Here is a 21,184-nt window from a genome sequence, read left to right on the forward strand (position 1 = left end):
CCTTGTGACATTCCCCCCCGCCCCCCTCCACTGGACAATGAGTCTCATGATCTCCCAACTCTGGACCTTGTGACCCCCGCCCCTGCCTGCAAGAGATAACCACCACCTTTAACTGTAATTTTCTACTACCTTCCCAAATCCTATAAAACTGCCCCACCCCTATCTCCCGTTGCTGACTCTTTTTTCAGACTCAGCCTGCCTGCACCCAGGTGAAATAAACAGCCTTGTTGCTCACACAAACCTGTTGGTGGACTCTTCACGGGGACCCACGTGACAGTGGTAAGAGACCTGCCTCAGTCTCTTGAGCTGTTCACCTCAGAAGAGTTCCCTTGCTTCTCTGATCTTCTGTTTCATCTTCTCTGCAATGGAGATGACACCTACCTCATGGATTTTTTTGTGTGAATTTTTTCTTCTTTCTTTCTTTTTTTTTTTTTTAGACGGAGTCTCGCTCATCACCAGGCTGAAGTACGGTGGTGCGATCTTGGCTCACTGCAACCTCCACTTCCCAGGTTCAAGCAATTCTCCTGCCTCAGCCTCCCGACTAGCTGGGATTACAGGCGCGTGCCACCACACCCGGCTAATTTTTGTATTTTTAGTAGAGATGGGGTTTCACCATGTTAGTCAGGCTGGTCTCGATCTCGTGACCTCGTGATCTGCCCGCCTCGGCCTCCCAAAGTGCTGGGATTACAGGCATGAGCCACCGCGCCCGGCCAAATTTTTTCTTCTTTATTACTTAATTTTATTTTTCAAAAACAGAGATGGGGTCTATGTCACCCAGGCTGGTCTCGAACTCCTGGGCTTAAATGATCTGCCCACCTCAGCCTCTCAAAGTGCTGGTACTACAGGCATGAGCCACCATGCACTGCCTTTTGCGGTGAAATTTTAACAAGAGTATGAATAAGGTTTAAACACTGAAAAAATAAATAATCTCTGAGTTGCATTTAGTTGTGCCGGACCCACCACATTAACAACCTAAGAGAGCCTTGCCCCGTGCCCCATGCCACACGAGCCCTCCTCCTGGGCCTACCTGGCTGGCTGCTCTCCCGGATGATGGGGACTCTGTTCAGCGATCTCAGGTGGCAGAGCAATTCGTCCCAGGGTCTGCCCCCAGCAGTAGAGTGATGCCGTTGGGAGATCTTTGTTTTTATTCCCTCCTCTTCCTTCTGTCCATCCAGGATTGAGGGTCCTCTTCGTGGCCTCTCTCCTCAAGTGTGGTGCTCGTGCTCCATTTCTCACAACCTGTTTGGATATATTTATAAACCAAAACACAGTTTCCATAGTCTGACTCACCCAGATCTCTTTCTCTAGCCCTGAGCCCAATCCCAAGTGCCGGCGGGAAATCACTAGCTACACGACCACCCCACCACTGATTCCATTTGTCTGAAAGTAAACCTTCACCTCAAAGTGGTTCCAACTCCCAACTATGACAGACTAGTAAATAAGGAATCTTTTTCATGCTTTACTCTCCTTTGTTCCCTATTTCAACCTTTTCTGGTCTGAATTGCCCCCACAAAACGTGTATGTTGAAGCCCTTCCCCTCAATGTGACTATATTTAAAGACAGGGCCTTTAAGGGAGGAAGTAAGGCTAAATGAGGTCATAAGGACAGTGTCCTAATCTGATAGGACTGGGCGTCCCTTTTTAAAAAAGACTTAATTAATTAATTAATTAATTTTGAGATAGGTACTTGCTCTGTCATGCAGGCTAGAGTGCAGTGTCACTATCTCGGCTGACTGCAACCTTCACCTCCTGGGTTCAAGCAATTCTCCTGCCTCAGCCTCCCCAGTAGCTGGGGCTACAGACGTGTGCCACCATGCCTGGCTAATTTTTATTTTTTGTAGAGATAGGGTCTCACTATGTTGCCCAGGCTGATCTCGAACTCCTGGCCTCAAGTGATCCTCCCACCTCAGCCTCCTAAAGTGCTGAGATTACAGGTGTGAACCATGGCGCCTGGCCAGGACTGATTTCCTTATAAGAGGAGGAAGAGACACCAAAAACCTGTCACTCTCTTTCTTTGTACACACAGAGGAAAGGCCATATGAGGACACAGCAAGACGGTGGCCATGTGCAAGCCAGGAAGAAAGAACTCACCAGAAACCCACTCTGCCAGTAGCATCTTGATCTTAGACATCCAGTTCTCAGGACTGTGAGAAAAATAAGTGTCTGTTGTCTAAGCCACCCAATCTATAGCATTTTGTGATGGCAGCTTGTATTAGTCCATTTTCATGCTGCTGATAAAGGCATACCTGAGACTGGGCAATTTACAAAAGAAAGAGGTTTATTGGACTCACAGTTCCACGTGGCTGGGAAGGCCTCACAATCATCGCAGGTGAAAAGCACGTCTCACATGGTGGCAGAAAAGGAAAGAGGGCTTGTTCAAGGAAACTCCCCTTTTTAAAACCATCAGATCTCATGAGAATTATTCACTATCACAAGAACAGCAAGGGAAAGACCTGCCCCCACAATTCAGTCACCCCCAACCAGGTCCCTCCCACACTGGGAATTCAAGATGAGATTTGGGTGGGGACACAGCCAAACCATAATCACAGCTCAAGCAGAATAACACACAACCTGTTACCAAAACTGGCTACATCTTCCTTTACAATGGCTCTCAGAGTCTCCTTCTTTCTAGATCTTCTCTTGTTGCCTGCTTCGTGTCTTCCTTCCCTGACACCTGGATTCCTGGTCCCACTTCTCATTACCGCTTCACTGCCATCCTTCTCTCCCATCTATCTGATATTCTAAAAACACAACATGTTCCTTGTCTCAGTCAGGATAGGCTAGGTTATGCTACAGTAGCAAATGACCCCAAAATCTCGGTGGCTTCACACAACAAAGATTGACTTATTCGCATCATGTATCCATCATGGACTGTCACGATTGAGCTCTGTCTCTGCCCCAGGTTGTTTCCATTCTGGGACCTGAGGGGATGGAGCAGTCCCTATGTGGGACTGTGTTATTCTCGTGGCAGAGGGAAAAGGGAACATGGTGAACCATGCAATGGTTATCCATTGCTTTTGCCTAAAATGACACACATCCCTTCTACTCATATTTCATTGGTAAAAGTTTCACACTTCCAAGTGTGATATCATCTGGGTAGGAATGTAGAATCCTTCCATGGGGAAGGGAAACAAATAATTTTGAAAACTGCAACAGTTTACCACCATAGCCATTCCTGCTTGTCAGCTTCCTCTTCTCTCCTATGATGTAAATGCTGTGTGTTGAAGCCCTGGCCATCTCACTGCCCTGTGAAGTCTACTCTTTCCAGCTCAGAACGATTCTCTTTCCTATGATCTTTAGTTGAGATTGTCATCAGGAACCCCCATCCCAGAGTTGTTTTAGGTGTCTAGCTGCCCAGAGCCCTTTAGGTGATCTTGTGATTACTCCTGGCCACATCTGACCGGACTGTCAGGAGGGACAAGTGACCAAGGATTGCTAAAGCACAGGCTCACAGAGGCCTAGGAGCTAGGCCAATCAGAGCCTCTGCTGGGAATTAGAACTACCAAATACAGAAAGAATGAACCACTTAGGGTAGTAGTTGAAGCTGAAAGGATGTCTAGAGGTGGAAAGAGAATCCTGGCTGGTGAAGTTATGTTTAAGTTGAAATTAGGAGAGAACAGGAGCTGAATGAGCAGAGGAAGGGTCATTAGAGACAGGAGCAGGGGACAGATGCACAGAGAGAGCGGGGATCTTGAGGGAGGGTTGAGATGGAGAGGCCTCCCCAGGCCTCGGAGCTGTCTCCATGACAGCACCAACCACTTGCACTCCTACATTAAATCCCTCCTTTCTTGAGACATGTGGAGGGGTCTCTGTCCTTACGATCGGCAAATCCTCAGTAAAGCCACTTTCAGTTTAGAGAAACCTCAGTTGTCCACTTACTTCACATAGATTTTGACCTTCCCATTCAGACTTTAGGCTCCTAAAAAGCAAGGCTCATGTTTGTGTTGTCCATGAGCCTCCCACAGCATAGGCCCTAGTACATGATTCACCACCAATTTCACGTACTTTTTTTTTTTTTTTTGAGACAGTCTCACTCTGTTGCCCAGGCTGAAGTGCAGTGGTGTGATCTCTGCTCACTGCAACCTCCGCCTCCCGGATTCAAGCAATGCTCCTGCCTCAGCCTCCTGAGTATCTGGGATTACAGGTGCCCACCACCACACCTGGCTAATTTTTGTATTTTTTCAGTAGAGTCGGGGTTTCACCATGTTGGCCAGGCTGGTCTCTATCTCCTGACCTCAGGTGATCCTCCCACCTTGGCCACACAAAGTACTGGGATTACAGGCGTGAACCACCACACCCAGCCCAATTTCACATACTTTTGCATCATTATTGTCATCATCCTCTTTGTTACCAAGCCTAGAAAATCAACTCAAAGCATTTTTATTGTTGAACAAACAAAAGAGAAAATGCAAATGTCCTTACCCAGAAAACAGTCTCTATGCTGACTTAGCACACATTTCTGGGACCTCTGTAACTGACGTGGTATGGATCATGGGCACGGAGTGGACTTTTCAGAATTGCTGAAGCCCAGGCTCCAAGCCTCTCATTCAAGTTCCCCAGAGTAAATTGCTAGGCCTCAAATGCAGCCTCTTAAAAATGGGATTAACATCTGGTTATGGTAAGGAATAAAACAGTAAAAATGAAGAACCGTCACAGTACAAGTGGCACAGATGCTTAGTAGCAACTGAGTCTTCATTTCTGCTTAACAAAATGCCCCATGTAGGCTGGGCATGGTGGTCCACATCTGTAATCCCAGCACTTTGGGAGGCCAAGGCGGAATGACTGCTTGAACCCAGGAGTTCGAAACTAGCCTGGGCTACATAGTGAGACCCCATCTCTACAAAAAGTTTTAAAAGTTAGCCAGGAGCAATGGTGCACATCTGTGGTCCTAGCTACTCAGGAGGCTTGGGTGAGAGGATCACTTGAGCCTGGGGGTAAGGCTGCCGTGAGCTGTGAATGTGCCACTGCACTCCAGCCTGGGAGACAGAGTGAGACTCTGTTTCAAAAAAAAGAAAAGCCCCATATGCTCAAAGCAACCTTAGCTCAGCCCCTTGTGAGGTGAGACAGGTAAAGTAGGCAGTGGGAGGAGCCGGATGGTGGCAGCTTGGCCCAGTGGCTGGCTTTTGCAGAGCCTGTGGGTGTCCTTTGACCTTCTTCCCCCATCCCTGCAGACTTCCAATTCCACCAGCAGAAATCAAGCAGTAGATGAGGTGGGGGAACCCAGGCGGGAGAGATCACATACAAAGTTTTTTCATGTGTGCATTTGTGCACATGCAAGAATCATTCAACAAAGAAAGTTTAGTTGGGGTTTGCAAAGACTGTTCATAAGTTGAAAGATGCCTACCCATTTAGACATTTAGATTTTTCTGCCAGGAAAAGGAAAAAAAAAAGATTAAATGGATGGATGGATAGATGATAGATAGATAGGTAGATGATAGATAGATGATAGATAGATAGATAGATAGATAGATAGATAGATAGATAGATAGATGATAGATATTCAGACAGTCCTTGCCAGTCAGCGTCAGTTGTGCTTTCTGGGAAGTAGTCTTGTTTAACATGACCCCCAGGAAGTGAGCAGAAAAGGCCTTTCTGAAAGATTTCGTCTCTGTCAGGATACCCTGGTTGCCTGCAGGTGGAGAGAGGACTCCTTGAACTCCTCTACTGAGAGGAATATCCAAGGGAGACTTCTGGCCCAGCCAGGCCAGGTAAGAGTTCCAGAAAATGAGCATAAGAGACGGGAACCTGCTGCTTTGGGGTTTCTGCTGTTTCAAGGTAGCCCTGACTGGGGCAGCCACCAGCCACCAGTGATAGACACAAGGGGTTAAAACACACACACACACACACACACACACACACACACACACACTGTGGCAAACAACATGGCTTGGGAATGGCTTTCACTCAGCACACCAATCTCAATCAGGAACTACTGTGTCCAACACAGGATCGCATGGACTACGGCTCATGCACTTAAAGATGTCGTGGTTAAATGTGTGGACTCTGGAGGGAGTCTGTTTGGGTTCAAACCCCACCTTTTCAGCTGGGTGCCGTGGCTCACTCCTGCAATTTCAGCACTTTGGGAGGCTGAAGTGGGAAGATTGCTTGAGGCCAGGAGTTCAAGATCAGCCTGGGCAACATAGCGAGACCCCAGCTCTACACAAATAAACAAACAAAACCCCCCAAATCTCACCTTCTCTATGTATTACCCGCTAACCTTAAGTAAGTTGCTTAGCCTCTCTGTGCCTCAGTTTCCTCATCTGTCACAACAACAAAAGGAATTAGAATATTAAAGCACTTCAAATAGTTCCTGGCAAATTAGCAAGCACTACTTATATAGTTGGGCAAATAACAGCCTTTCTGAAAGGGAACCATCCGATGCTTGAAGGGATGCAGCGTTTCAAGGCCATGAGGTTGTTGGTGGTTTTTTTTTTCACTTTCCATCAGCTACAGAAATATAGGGGAGGCTAGCTGCTCCCCACATCTTCATGTCCTGATGTGAGGCTGCAGGGAAATCGCTTGAGTCCAGTGGCTGTCACCAAACTCCTCTGTTCTTTGGTACTTGAAGGATCTTGCCTGAGTTTGCTAGGGCTACCCCGACAAGGTATCACAAACTAGGTGACATAACCAACAGAAATTTGTCTTCTCAGAGTTCTAGAGGCTAGAAGTGCAAGAGGGAGAATCTGTTGGATGCCTTTCCCATGCTTCTGGTGGTTTGCTGGCAACCTCTGGTATTCCCTTGGCTTGTTGAAGCATCACCCTGACCTCTGCCTGCATCTCACGTGCTGTTCTCACTGTGGGTGTGTCTGTCCCCACCTTTTCTTTTTTTTCTTTTTTTCTTTTTCTTTTTCTTTTTTTGAGAAGGAGTCTCACTCTGTCACCCAGGCTGGAATGCAGTGGCTCAATCTCGGCTCACTGCAACCTCTGCCTCCCAGGTTCTTCTGCCTCAGCTTCCCAAGTAGCTGGGACTACAGATGCGTACCCCTACACCTGGCTAATTTTTGTATTTTTAGTAGAAATGGGGTTTCACCATATTGGACAGGCTGGTCTCAAACTCCTGACCTTGTGATCCGCCCCCTTGGCCTCCCAAAGTCCTGGTATTACAGACATGAGCCGCCACCGCACCCGGCCAAATTTCCCCTTTTCATAAGGACAGGAGTTATATTAGATTAGGGCTGACCTTAATGACCACATTTTAACTTGATTACCTCTGTAAAGACTATCTCCAAATAAGGCCATAGTCTGAGGTACTGGGGTTTAAGCCTTCAACTTTTTTTTTGAGGCAGGGGCAGAGGGGACAGAATTCTATGCATCCCCAGCCTCACCCCACCCAAAGCCAGCATGCTGAGGCCTGCAATCACCCCAGACAGCCCCAAAGGTTTGTAACTAAACATGCTGACCTTCTCCCCTTGACTCTTGATGTTTTGGATTTGGTTAGCCATAGGCTGGGGAAACAGATCCATTAAATTCTGCGTAGCTTGAAAAACCCATCTGCGTAGCTTGAAAAACCCAAGGCAGGGCAGGTCAATGAAAGCACCTCCAATCATTCTTGTGGATTCTCTAAAAGGGTACGATTTTTCCAGCTCTACCTGAGTATCGTAACTCTTCACACTTTCTTGGGAAGGGTGAGAACGGACAGGAAAGACCAGTTGCTTTGCTGGACTTTGTGTGATTCCCTGCGGCAGGACCTTTGCCAGGGCAGCCACTGAGGGAAGGTAGCCAAGACTTGGAGCACCTTCGGGCTGTGAGCCTCATTCATTCCTGGAGGCAAAAGTGCCCAGGGCAGGCCTAGCTCTGGTGTGGGAGTCAGGAAAGAGAGGAGGTGCAGGGCCGAAGGGAGGATAAGGGGATCAAGGAGGTGATGAAGGAGGCTGGGAAAATAGCTATTGTAATCACAGACTTTTCTATAAAATAGGTAATTTATGTGTAGTGCAGAACAATGATCTTTTCATTAAGCTGAAAAGAAGCTGTGTATAGTAGTTAGGATTATATTTGGCTGTGTATGACAGAAAATGTCAAAATAATAGATGCTTTTTTAAAAAATTGACATTTATTTCTCCCTTTTACAAAAGAAGTCGGGAATTAGGCAATCCAGGGCTGGTATGGCAGCCCAAGGCCATCAGGGAAGGAGGCTCCATGTAATACGCTGACCCTCCAACCTTAGCATGTCTCCTCATGGTCCCTAATGGCTTTTCAGCCTCCAGCCAGGTACCAGGTAGCAGGAAAGAGCCTTCTCAGAGGCCCCGCACATTACCTCTGCTGACATCTCATTGGCCAGAACATAGTAAGGTGGCCACATAATCTTTTCTCTGGGTAGCTATGTACCTAGCAAAAACTGGGGACTTGTTATTAAGAAAAGACAAAAAGTTGGAGACCTACAGTGGTCTCCACTACACTGTATATGAAGGCAAGACAGTTAATTTCTACCTAAATTCCCAAATGTATCCTCAGGAAGAGAATGTTTCTGAAGCATGAATTCTTTGTGCATTGGAGGATCTTCCCTTTCAACCTTCAATTGCACTGCATGAAAACCACTCCTCAGGTTCTCAGCTTCAACCTCACTTTCTCGAGGAACCCTCCTCAGGCCCCTCAGTCTGCATTAGGCTTCCCTGTTTTATGCTCCCATTGCACCTTATGCTTCTGCTTCAAAGCCTCTGCACCCTGGTCATTATTGACTCATCTGGAATTATGTGTGTAAGGGCTGTCTTGCCTGTAATCTAAACTGTAAGCTCCCTGAGGGCAGACTCTGCTTCACCCTCCACTGTCTTCCAATGTGTGGCACCTAGTAGGCCCTCAATAAGTATTTGTTAAGTGATTGAGTGATTAGAATATGAGAGAGACCCCAGATTCAAGGCCATTTCCACCAAGACCTTTTTTTTTTTTTGAGACAGAGTTTTGCTCTTGTTGCCCAGGCTGGAGTGCAGTGGCACGATCTCGGCTCACTGCAACCTCCACCTTCTGGTTTCAAGCGATTCTCCTGCCTCAGCCTCCCAAGTAGCTGGGATTACAGGCATCTGCCACCACGCCCAGCTAATTTTTGTATTTTTAGTAGAGACGGGGTTTCACCATGTTGGCCATGCTGGTCTCAAACTCCTGACCTCGTGATCTGCCCATCTCAGCCTCCCAAAGTGCTGGGATTACAGGTGTGAGCCACTGCACCCAGCCAACCTTTTCTTTCTTTAACTAGACTTCCCTGGCTGAGACCAAGACAAAACCAGATTCCCCTGAGCTGTGCACCTGCTGGGACTGGAGCAGCCCAAATGCCCATGGGAGGGCTGTTGACTGGGGCTGTCAGACCAGGCTCTCCGAGGAGGACTCCCACACCCACAGCCAACTCCACTTTACAAAACCAGCTCCAGCCAGAAGTATGCTTGGGGGGGGCAGGAGAACAGAAACTGCAGTAGTGTGGGTGGATTTTAAATCTGCAAATGCAACTGGCTGCCCAATGTTTGGGAGATAAAATAGGTCACTATCCTCCCCTTGGTTCGGCATCACTCCCAGGCCCTAAAGGGGAGGGAAGAGTTTTGTGATCTTTGCTGTCACAGGCTATGGACAAATTTGGTTATGTTCAGCTTTACAAGAGCTGCCCGCCCACCTGACTCTTGTTCACAAGACCCCTAAAAATCAGAAAAAGATCAGTCCAGGCTGTTCAGAGTTGGATGGGGAATCTTCCTGAGGCCAGTTTTTAAAGAGTCCATTTTGAGTCCATTTTGACACCAGCCAAGACAAAAGCCAGGACCCAGAGTCTAGACAGCTCCCAAGCCTGCCATTTTCAACTTGGCCTTAGGATGGAGCCTTCTGTTCTCTGACAATGAATGACAGGCTTTTAAAGGGGAGAGTGACAAAGAGCAAGCCCTGGAGAGAGCCCCATGAGGCCTTGGGGTAAGGGCTTCCAGGACTGTTCATGAGAAGCTGTGCATGTCTCCCTCCAACTTCCCCAGATGAGACACCAAGATTGAGAAGTGAAGAGTCATCTCCAATTTGGCAGATATCCTGACCCTCCACACTCACCATTCTGATATTTAGTCATTACCATCCTGGCATAGTTAACCACTTCTCCTTCTGACTGAGAAGCTGAAAGTGATATTCAGCCTGGGTGTGATGTGGGGATTTTCTGGGACAGGGTGGAGATGATGAGATGCTGGAGTTGCATGAGCTGGTCATTACAGTCAAGACTTGTGAACCAGTTGTGAAACCCTTGGTAACCTGAAATCTGCTATGGTGGGAGTATTTACACTACAGAAATTGGCCAATGCTGCAAATCAGGGTTTCTTTCTTTTTTCAGTGAGACACTGCACCAGCACACACTGCATTACTCACGCAGGAGGAGCTCTGGGAGGGTGGGAGAAAACCATGGGTGAGCAGAGTTGAGGATGTTTGGTGCTTCCCCTGATGGCTTCATCATGTCATCTTTCTTGGCTCTTCATGGTCAGTGTTTTCTCTGTGGAAACACCAAGAGATTCTACCTCTGCTCCATCAGCAAACAAGGAAGTCATTGATTTTCATGGCCCCTGTGCTAGAGAACTCCAAGAGCCCAACTTCTTTGAGCAGCAGGCCCATTTTCTGGTGGAGAAGAGAGAAGGCAAAGCCAGGGAAGGGCATTTAATAGTGACAACTCAGTGAAAAGTAGAGGCAGCCCGATGATCAAAGGTGTCTTCCTTCAAAGCCCCTGAGTGAAAACAGCAATCCATGCTTACCAATGAAGGCCACAGGTGATGTTTCTTATGTGAGTGCATCCATCTGCTTCAGGTCATATTTTCAGAGGTCATACAAGGCTGAAAGGAAGCAAATCATTTTCATGAGAAGGATAATAAATGAGACCAGGATTGGTATTGAGAAAAGTTTTTAGACATTTCTGAGCTGGCCAACCTGGGGGAAAAAGTGCTTCTAGATACACAGATTTCCAGGACTTTCCCTGAGAGGGTTAGATTCTGGAGGTCTGCAGATGGGGCCAAGAACCCATGTTTTCAACAGCCCCTTCCTCACCCCGTGATTCCGCTGATGGCAGCCTGCAGACCGCACTTTGAGGAACTGGTCTAGTGAGGGTCCTCGGAGGGCGTTTTGCAGTGGGTGGAACTGAACTCTGAGTGGGATCTTCCTTCAGTACCTAGGCCCTGCCCTGCCATGGCTATGGATCTTCAGCACTCATCCTTGGGGACTGGTGCTGGGTGTTATGGGAACAGCATAAAAACACAAAACAAAAAATTCCATTTCTCACCACCGGCGGTGAGAAATGGGGGTGGAGCCTGGAACTGTGGTCACAGGGCTCCAAGAGGAGCAGCCAGGATGCCATTGCACAACCAGCCACCTCTAAGAGAAGCAGGACCAGGCCCAGGGCTAAGCCTTCACAAGCCCTGCTGCCAGCTGCCAGCCACCCTTCCTCCCTGGGAGAGCCAGAAAGGGAAGCATAGTGAAGCCCTACATGGTGGCCTCCATCAACAGGGAGGCCCCTCTCCTCCCTCTGCCGCAGCCATCCTACTTTCGGCCAGAATGTCCCAGGGCCAAACTGAGGACAGGGCGGCCTCTCCAGAATCCTGCCCTTAGGGGCCCTGCCAGAGACTGGTTTTTCTTGTTGGAGGCACCTCTGCACAGTTTGCATTTATAAGGCCTGATGAACTCATCCCAAGAACCCAAGCCCACTTGCAAAGATGGGATAGAGAAGGGGCATGGCATTCCACAGATGGGCTCACTCTGGAGAGGAGCTACTGACCCAGCAGCAGTTCCCCCTCCCTCACCCCTGCTCACCACCCCAGGAAGACATCTGAATCCCCATCAAATGGTCCCTGCCAAGAGCATCGTGGTAACATGGGGAAAGAGAGGATGCTAAGTTGCCCCTCTGCCCACTGGACTCCGTCACATCTGAGGAGAATTCCACAGCAGCCCCTTCTGGGCTGTGCTCTTTATGTCTCTAAGCCACTTCCTGTTTCCTTTTCTAGGTCATAAGCCAGGCTTATTGTTGGTGTGAGTCACTTACCTAGGAAGCCCAGAGCACACGGCTGCCTCTCAGGGAGGGAGCAAAGGATACAGCTTAGAAGTGCAAGGCACTGGTTTGCTCCTAAAATACATAGATTGTCCTAGACTTTTAGCAGTGCTGTGTGCCACGGCCCCCAAGCAACGCATGCCTGGGAGATCTGTGATTTGCCCAATTTGCGTTCCTCTGCTGATGCCAGGCTTTCAGTTCCCAGGAGGCACTGGACAAGCGTAGTTTTGCAAATGAAACATTGCTTTGCCAAGGTGCTAAGCCTATCAAACAATCATCAGGCAACAGCCAGCAGGCCCTATGAAAGTCACGGCCAAGAAGCCATTCAAAAGCATTGTCTTCTAGTAACTACATTTCAAATCCAGGGGGAAACCACAGCTCAGACATCGGCCAGTGTTCAGCAACCTGGATTCACAGGGAAACGGACAGGAATAGATTCTGCACAAGTCTATTGTGCATTGCTTTCCCTTCATGACATCTAGGCAGTTTACTCCTCCTGACTTCCACTACTCACTGCATGAGGATTATTCTGTGGAAACCAGAGTACTAAGGACGAGGCGCTGGATGATTTGGTCAAAGTCAAATGTGCCAAGTCAGCATCGAGCAGCTATTTTTGCCTTCCAATTCCATTCCCTGAACTTTTTTTCTGTGAAAGTGTCTTGTAAGCTGGAACACACCTGAGGTGGCAGAGGAAAAGCAGAGCTCGAATCTCTTCCCCAGGCCTCTGAGTGAGTTTTGCATTCAGGGATGATACTGGGGCAAGGGGCTTGAAAGGTCCTGATGTTGCTGACACCCACATAAAACACTTTCTGCAGCAGGGAAGGGAAGGGGAGAGGAAAGAACAGGCAGAGAAAGACCCAGAAACTCAGATCAGCCTAGGATGAGGGTAGCTGTCCTGAAAACAATCAGAAATCCAGAGTCCTGACTCTCCAGCAGGTATGGTCTTGATCCTAGTGAGATTATCTTCAAAGAGAAAACAAACTCTAGTCATGCAGAGAAGCAGCATTGTTCCATGCAGATCTATAAAAAACAACAGAAAGAGCATCCTCCCCTTAATTATTGAGGGAATAGGAAAATAGGAATCCTCATACCCTGCTGTTGGGAATATAAACTGGAAAAACTGAGGTGGGGAATCAGTTGAGGCCAGGAGTTCAAGACCAGCTTGCCTAACGTGGCAAAACCCTGTCTCTACTAAAAATACAAAAATTAGCTGGGTGTGGTGGAGTGCACCTGCAATTCCAGCCACTCGGGAGGCTTAGGCTAGAGAATTGCTTGAACCTGGGAGGCAGAGGTTGCAGTGAACTGAGGTCACACCACTGCACTCCAGCCTGGGCAACAGAATTAGACTCTGTCTCAAAATAAATAAAATAAATAAATAACTGGAAAAACATTGCTGATTGGCCACTTGGTAATGTTTGAGGCAGAGACTATGCTTATTCTGGGTCCATTACGCTCTTGTTTTCCTCCTGGACACTCAGGAAGACTACACTTCCCAGCCTCCCTTGCAGTTAGGAGCAGTCATGTGACTGAGTTCTGGACAACTGGAAGGTGGGCAGAGGAAGCGATGTGAGTCACTGCCAGGCCTGACCCTAAAACTACCTGTGTAATTCTCCATGCTCTCTCTCTCTCCCTTTACTTATCAGGTGAAATCAGAGCATCCAGTGGAGACGTCCAAGGCCGGTGGCAAATGGAGACCCATCATGTAGGCAAACCCTGGTTCCAGACGACCATGCAGAGTGCCCTCTACTCCCAACCAATGACTTGTGTTGAACTGTGACATAAAAGAGAAATACATCTTTATTGTGTTAAGCCACTGAGATTTTGGCTATGTCTGTTATAATATTTAGCCTATCCTGACTGACACACTATCACAATCCTTTAAAAGGTCATAAGCTTTGACCTAGCAATTAAATTCTTTGGAACATATCCTAAGGAAATAATTAAGAAAATCACCTAGGCTAGGCTCAGTGGCTCATGCCTGTAATCCCAGCACTTTGGGAGGCCGAGGCAGGCAGATCACGAGGTCAGGAGATCGAGACCATCCTGGCTAACACGGTGAAACCCCGTCTCTACTAAAAATACAAAAAAGTAGCCGGGTGTGGTGGCAGGCGCCTGTAGTCCCAGCTACTCAGGAGGCTGAGGCAGGAGAATGGTGTGAACCCGGGAGGCGGAGCTTGCAGTGAGCCGAGATCGGGCCACCGCACTCCAGCCTGGGTGACAGAGCGAGACTCCGTCTCAAAAAAAAAAAAAGAATAATCACCAAAAATTATAAACAGACTGGGCGTGGTGGCTCACACCTGTAATCCCAGCACTTTGGGAGGCAGAGATGAGAGGATTGCTTGAGGCCAGGAGTTTGAGACCAGCCTGGTCAACATAGCAAGACTCCATCTCTAATAAAATTTTTTTTAAAAATTATAAACAACATTAATCTCCAATAATAGGCAACTCATTAAATAAATAATAATACAACTCTACAAAGGAATATTTAGGCACTTAATATCGTTTAAATGTATTTATTGACATGAAAAATTTTCATGATTTAGTATTACATGAAATAGAGTAACAAAGCAACATGGACGGTGTGAGCCCATAACTATTTATATATGTATATGCATGCAAAGAAGAAAGTTTGGAAATATACCAAAAAACAGTGATTATTTCTGGACTACAGGTGGCTTTTAAAAATTATCTCTTTCTTGCAGTTTTATGCTTTTTCTACAATGAGCATATATTTTTTTCAGTTAAAAAAATTTTTTTGGCTGGGTGTGGTGGCTCACACCTGTAATCCCAGCACCTTGGGAAGCCAAGGCGGGCAGATCACAAGGTAAGGAGTTCAAGACCAGCCTGGCCAATATGGTGAAACCCCGTCTCTACTAAAAATACAAAAAAAAAAATTAGCTGGGAGTGGTGGCGCACGCCTGTAGTCCTAGCTACTCGGGAGGCCGAGGCTGAAGAATCGCTTGAACCCGGGAGGCGGAGGTTGCAGTGAGCCAAGATCACGCCACTGCACTCCAGCCTGGGCAACAGAGCGAGACTCCGTCTCAAAAAACATTTTTTTTTTTAAGTAGCCTGTTGGAAATGGATGGGTCTCCTTTGAACCTTAGGGCTGGCCTTACTCTCTCTCAAAGTGTTAAGTGTAATGGGTGCAAAGGAACCACAAGTCCCTTCCACTCTTCTGGGCTAAAATGCCACCATTCGTCAGGTTAAATACCTATTTTATCTTCACCACTGAGAGCAACTCTCAAGCTCTTCATTCACTTAGCTTCAGGGCTCAGTTCTGACATAGTGCTCTGGCTTTAAGGAAAGATGTACCTTTTTATCACAATGTTTTTCAGGATTTTCTCAGAGTTGCTGGGCCTCAGAACTCTCTTCTTTTGAGTCCTAATTTGGATAATCTGGGAAACTGCAGCCACAGGTCCTCCCTCCCTTAAGATTGGCTGAGTGAGGCAAACTACGCCTACAGCGCAGAAAGCAGGGCAGGAAATCACACTCTAATCATAGGTCTTTATTCAGAAACCCAGCAGCCTCACTACCAAATAACCTCAGGAGTCCTAAAGCCTCAGTGTCCTGACCTATAAGATCAAAGAGTCTCATGTGATGTCCCCAAGTGGACTTTTAATAAAAAGTAGCACTGCCAGTTTCTGTTTTGACCTTCCAACCACAGGATCATGCCAACATTCAGTAGTAAATGCATTTTTTTTTCCTGCCAAATCGACTCCTTGTTCTTTTCAACACATCCTCACACAGAGGGAACAAGCCACTGAGGTTTCCTGTTGAGGAAGGTTCTTTGGTGTTCTGTGAGGAAACCATATATTCATAGAAACCATGTGTAAGTTTTCTGTGTAGTAGGACAGAACTACCTTAATTTAACTTGATGTCTTTTCGACAAACCATGTACCCCTAACATGAAGAAATGGAAGGAAGGTGTTTATTTTCATCCCAGCTCTTACTCTGCTGCATTGTTCCTGTGTACATTTCTCTTATTCCACAGAGTAGGAGCTTCTTGAGGACCATGACAGTCATTTATTTCTCCCTCCCTGCTCCTGGCACTAGCAGGACCTCCCTTCCTCCCTCTTAACAAAGTTTTCAGTGAATAAGTGAATGAATGAACTTTCCCCTGTTTCCTTATGGGTTTCAACCAGCACAGACTACCTGCCTTTGTTCAAATGTGTCCTGTGTGTCTTTGTCTCTACGGGCACTGTGTTTTATGGGTTTCTCGAAACCTTCCCATGCACACAGTAGTGTAGCAGTAAGATCAGCTACATACATTGTAGGACCCACTGAAAAATGAAAATGCAGGGCCCCTTGTTCAAAAATTATTTACAATGTCAAATTATTCAAAATTAATAAAATTAATTTTTAAACCTTAAATTAAATAGTAAATGATTAAGAATTTCAAAGCTTTGCAGGGTACAGCAGCGCAGGCAAGCCTGGTTCTCGTCCACCACATGGCTCAGCTTCCTGTTCCTCCCCTCTGCTTGGAGTCACAGTCCTGAGGCCAGCAGGGTGTTTACCGACTTGGGCCTACCCACACCCTGCCCTGCATCCTGTCACCAGAGTTTCATTTGGAATCCTGAGCAAAGGTCTCCAATTGCTGATTCTACTGCCAACAGAAAACACTCTCCCCCTTCTGGATGTGTTGGCAGGAAAACCAAATTTTTATCTCTCCAGGTCAGCTAAAATCTTGAGGCCAGTTAACTTGCCCAGTGATCTCATCCAAATCATCCTTCACTTCTGCCCCCAGTGAAACTGAATCTGCACTCTGCCCGACTCTCAGCCCAAGTGAGGTGCCACACCCACACCTCACTTGTCTTCTACTGAGGCCTTTCCTGATAACCCGTTTCCCTGGGTTGCCCTCTCTCACCCTTGAGACCCCTGTTCAGTTGTGAACAGTCTCTCCATTCTATGGCTGCAGACTCTTGACTGAAATCTGTTTGCCTCCATCAAAACTAGATCTTTCCAAGGAAACCACCTGCCCCTGTGTGGCTCTAACAGTTCCCAAGTGGAATCTTCCAGTGCCTCTCCCCACTGCCAGATCTGCCATCACCACAGAAAAGCTGAATTTTCATGTGTGAATCAGCCAGTATCCTGGCCTCAAATTTGTTCACCTCCTTAACTTTGGTGACCATTGTCTCCTCTCCACCTCAGCCATCTCTATATCCTGTACATTCTCAAAACTCAGAACTGAAATGGTAAACTTCAATATCCCTAAACTTATTGAAAACACACAAACTCCAATATCCCACATTCTCATTTCAATTCCTTGGTTTCCAGCATTCATACTGTCAAACATCAGCATTTTTGTGCTCCTCCACATGGCCTGTCTCCATGTGGAGAGCTTGGGCTTCCTCACAGCATGGTGGTCTCGAGGTAGTCAGACTTGCTACATGGTAGCTGGTCTCCAAGAGTAAAAGCAGACGCTGATAAACCTTTTGAAAGTTAGGCCCAGAACTGGCACAGCATCCTCTCTGCCTTGTTCTGTCAGTCAAAGCAAGTAATAAGAAATCATGAGGTGAGTCCAGATTCAATGGAAGGAGAAATAAACTTCACCTCTTGAACAGTGGAGCAGCATGTGTATACAATGGGAGAAGGATTTGATCGTGGCCATTTTTGGACACTGTCTACTACAGAGGAGAGAAAATAAATATGTAGACAAACAGGAAAATACCAGATAGTAATTGTCAGGCCTCTGAGCCCAGGCTAAGCCATCATATTCCCTGTGACCGGCAGGTATACATACAGATGGCCTGAAGTAACTGAAGAATGACAAAAGAAGTGAAAATGGCCTGTTCCTGCCTTAACTGATGACCTTACCTTGTGAAATTCCTTCTCCTGGCTCATCCTGGCTCAAAAGCTCCCCCACTGAGCACCTTGTGACCCCCACCCCTGCCTGCCAGAGAACAACCCCCTTTGACTGTAATTTTCCACTACCTACCCAAATCTTATAAAACGGCCCCACCCCTATCTCCCTTCGCTGACTCTCTTTTCGGACTCAGCCCGCCTGCACCCAGGTGAAATAAACAGCCTTGTTGCTCACACAAAGCCTGTTTGGTGGTCTTGTCACACGGACGCAAGTGAAAGTAGTAAGAGCTGTTCAGAGAATCGAAACAGGGTGATTTGATGGAGAATGACTGAGGAGCTCCTGGAGATTGAGGGGGTTGTCAGGGAAAGTCTCTCTCAGGAAGTGATGTTTAAATTACAACTTGTGGCTGGGCGTGGTGGCTCATACCTGTAATCCCAGCACTTTGGGAGGCCAAGGCTGGTGGATCATCTGAGGAAAGGAGTTCGAGATCAGCCTGGCCAACATGGTGAAACCCCATCTCTATTAAAAATACAAAAATTAGCTGGATGCAGCGCTAGGCGCCTGTAATCCCAGCTACTCAGGAGGCTGAGGTGGGAAAATCGCTTGAACCCAGGAGGCAGAGGTTGCAGTGAGCTGAGATCGCGCCATTGCACTCCAGCCTGGGCGACAAGAGTGAAACTCCGTCTCAAAAAATAAAAATAGAAATAAATTACAATTTGAAAAGCAAGAATTTCCAGCTGTGTGAAGGTCCAGGCAGGAAGAAGAGCCAGCAGAAATGCTCTAACATGGGACTGAGCCAGGCAAGTTTAAGGAATAGAAAGACCACATGTTAGGAGTGTAGACAAGGACAGGGAGCATGGGCTGGAAAACAGGTCAGACAAGTGGGAAGGGCCAGATCAAGTGAATCAGGGGAAGGAAGCTGGACTTTATTCCCAGAACCATTCATGGAAAGTGATTGAAGGGTTTGCAGCAGAGAGGGGACATAATATGACTTACATTAGTGAAAGGTCACTCTGGCTGCCTTGCAGAGAACAGGAAGTGTAAGTGTCGAAGCAACAAGACCAGTCAGGAGGCTACTGTGAAAGCCCAGGGGAGATGGTGGCTTGTTCTGGCTGCTGGCTGTGGGGAGGAGACAAAATAGAGATAAGTTTGGTGGCTGGACCAGAAGTTGCTGAGGATTGAGCCTGTGCTGTCTTGGTTCAATTCCCCTTCATGCCCAGGTGATCACTGCAGAAACCTCCTGGTTGGTCCTCACCCACACCTAGCTGTCGGTTAGTGCCCCTCCTTAGAGTTTTGTGGGGGGTTTCTGTTTTGTTGAGACAGGGTCTGCTTCTGTTGCTCAGGCTGGATTGCAGTGGTGCAATCATAGCTTACTATAACCTCGAACTGCTAGACTTCAAGCAATCCTCTTGCCTGGCCTCTGTGGTAGCTTGGACTACAGACAACACCACCATGCCCAGCTAATTAAAAAAAAAAAAAAAAGAGATAACTTTTGTAGAGATGGAGTCTCGCTATGTTGCCTAGGCTGGTCTCCAACTCCTGGGCTCAAGTGATCCTCCCACCTTGGCCTCCCAAAGTGCTGGGATTACAGGTGTAAGCCATGGTGCCCAGACCTCCTTAGAGTTTTTAAGATTACTTTAAATTCCATATCGTTGCACACAATGAGACCCTTCATGGTAGGCTCTGCTCCTTCCCACTTAGATTGGTTTCCCATCTCTGTCCCACATAGGCCTTTGCTCCAGCCAGATCTAAGTCTTCACTGTTCCCTGACCATGTCCTGGTTCATGACGCTGTGCCTGGCATGTGCTATCTCCTCTGCCTAAAATATTTCTTCTCCCTTACCTCCATTACTTTGTCTACCCAACTTCTGTTCCTCCCTCAAAATCTAACAGGTGTCACCTCTTCCACTAAGCCTTCCCTGAAACCCCAGTTTTATATAGATTTCTATGCACGTGACACACAACAGCATAAATGTCCAACATCTCTTCCAATTGGTTGGGGTTTCTTAAGGACAGAGACCATCCCTAGAACCCGGCACAGGGCTCCATAAGCTGATGCTATCATTTTCAGCACAGGTTACCCTTGGAGTGTGAAAATGTGTCTTACAAGGTGAAATCACAGCAGAAAGATTTGATAGACCCCCGTAACGAAGTCCTCCATTCTCCAAGGCTGATTCTGGGAGGCTGGACTCATCACTTAAGAAGCCTGCAAGTAAGGGCCGGGCACAGTGGCTCACGCCTGTAATCCCAGCACTTTGGGAGGCCAAGGCAGGTGGATCACGAGGTCAGGAGTTCACTCTAGCCTGGCCAACATGGTGAAACCCTGTCTTTACTAAAATCACAAAAATTAGCCGGGCCTGGTGGCGCATGCCTGTAATCCCAGCTACACAGGAGGCTGAGGCAGAAGAATCGCTTGAACCCAGGAGGTGGAGGTTGCAGTGAGCTGAGATCGTGTCACTGCACTCCAGCCTGGGGGGACACAGCAAGACTCTGTCTGGAAAAAAAAAAAAAAAAAAAAAAAAGAGAAGCCTGCAAGTCTTCAATGGGAGAACTGACACAAGATCTTCAGGGCTCGACATGCTCCAGGAAAGGTCTGGCCCCTGCACACAATGGTCAACATTACTGCTGGTAATAGCATTGACTCTTGGCAGAATTAGTACTCAGACCACCATTCTCCCCTCGCTCCCACCCATAGTCTCTGGGAAGATCTGAAAAGCCTACTGCTGTCAACATGAAGTTCACCATAGTGCTTAAAGGTAAATACACTACAAGTGGCTGACTCTAAAATCTATACCCAGACTCGGTCCTCGTTTCTGAACTTCAGACTCTCATATCAAATTGCCTGATGGACTTCAGTACCTAGATATCCTCCAAACTTGGCAAAACTGAACTCATCATTTCTCTTGCCCCCATATACTCATAAGTGGCAGCCCACTGGGAATGACTGATGGATGTCTCTTGAGTTCATCCCCTGCATTGCCATTGCCAGGATCCTGTTGCAAGCCCTTAGCTTCTCTGGCCTGCATAACCACCTGAGCCCTTCCCCAGCCTCCCTGTTCCTGGCCTCATCTTCCTCAGGTACCCAGAGCATCTCTCCCAAATGCAAATCTAATCTTGTCCTTCCTCTCTCAGAAAACCTTTAATTGCTCAATGCAGGTTATCAAACTTTAGTTTGCATCTGAATTGCCTTATAAGCTTCTTTAAAAATGCAGATTCCTGAGCCCCCTCCAGACCTCCAAAAATCCAAAGTTCTGTGGGTGGAGTGACGCACATTCTCAACCAGTGCCCAAGGGGTTCTGATAGAGCTGGGTTCCACCTTGAGAAACACTGTCATGCACAGGCAACTCCAAGTTCCATCATTCACTCCACCGGGCCCTTCTCAGGCCAGGGACACCTCAAGCAA

The 21,184-nt window shown here is 47.3% G+C and overlaps 1 protein-coding gene across 11 annotated transcripts in view; it reads right to left on the minus strand.

The window, feature by feature from the left end:
- Positions 1 to 21,184, minus strand: part of LOC107966453 (uncharacterized protein encoded by LINC01588-like) — a 71,383-nt gene that overhangs the window by 47,416 nt on the left and 2,783 nt on the right. For 4 of the 11 annotated variants that reach the window (XR_010151095.1, XR_010151093.1, XR_010151094.1 and 1 more), the window contains exons 1-6: positions 11,745 to 11,909; positions 10,697 to 10,774; positions 10,320 to 10,562; positions 2,291 to 2,740; positions 2,091 to 2,143; positions 1,028 to 1,239 (exon numbers count right to left, since the gene is read on the minus strand). The gene's annotated coding sequence lies outside the window, so the exon portion shown is untranslated. Of the gene's footprint in view, positions 1 to 1,027; positions 1,240 to 2,090; positions 2,252 to 2,290; positions 2,741 to 6,192; positions 6,260 to 10,319; positions 10,563 to 10,696; positions 10,775 to 10,985; positions 11,164 to 11,744; positions 11,910 to 11,973; positions 13,000 to 13,578; positions 13,751 to 18,778; positions 18,902 to 21,184 lie in introns of those variants that run through there. The other 7 variants (XR_010151091.1, XR_010151096.1, XM_063793339.1 and 4 more) reach the window with 7 other exon arrangements.

This window comes from Pan troglodytes, chromosome 15, assembly GCF_028858775.2.
Source record: "Pan troglodytes isolate AG18354 chromosome 15, NHGRI_mPanTro3-v2.0_pri, whole genome shotgun sequence".
Taxonomy (NCBI): Eukaryota; Metazoa; Chordata; class Mammalia; order Primates; family Hominidae; genus Pan; species Pan troglodytes.